The 240-nt window shown below is 42.9% G+C and overlaps 1 protein-coding gene across 1 annotated transcript in view; it reads left to right on the top strand.

Annotated features, from left to right (window-relative positions):
- The window catches only part of LOC119594508, a 95,684-nt gene that overhangs the window by 70,079 nt on the left and 25,365 nt on the right, over positions 1 to 240 (top strand). The gene's annotated exons all lie outside the window — the stretch shown is intronic.

Raw genomic sequence — 240 nt, 5'->3', positions numbered from 1 at the left:
TTCTGATGAGCGGATATTAACAGTCATGTCGCGCATGTCTCTCGGCGACCCTTCTGAGCGCCGTTGACGTGAAGGTGAGGGTCAATGGGGTCGCGGGAAGGGCGAGAGAAGGTTAATTGGAAAATTGGCAATTAGATTGTTGGAAAGTTTGATTTCATTGTTACGTCGGCGTGATTTTGAATTTCAATAATTTGAAATCCTGTAAATTCATAGGCGTTAATGAAGATCAAATAGTCGATT

The sequence above is a fragment of the Penaeus monodon genome, chromosome 34, assembly GCF_015228065.2.
Source record: "Penaeus monodon isolate SGIC_2016 chromosome 34, NSTDA_Pmon_1, whole genome shotgun sequence".
In the NCBI taxonomy this organism is placed as follows: Eukaryota; Metazoa; Arthropoda; class Malacostraca; order Decapoda; family Penaeidae; genus Penaeus; species Penaeus monodon.
Note: the sequence above shows the minus strand (reverse complement) of the source record. Positions and strands in the feature narration are given on the sequence as shown.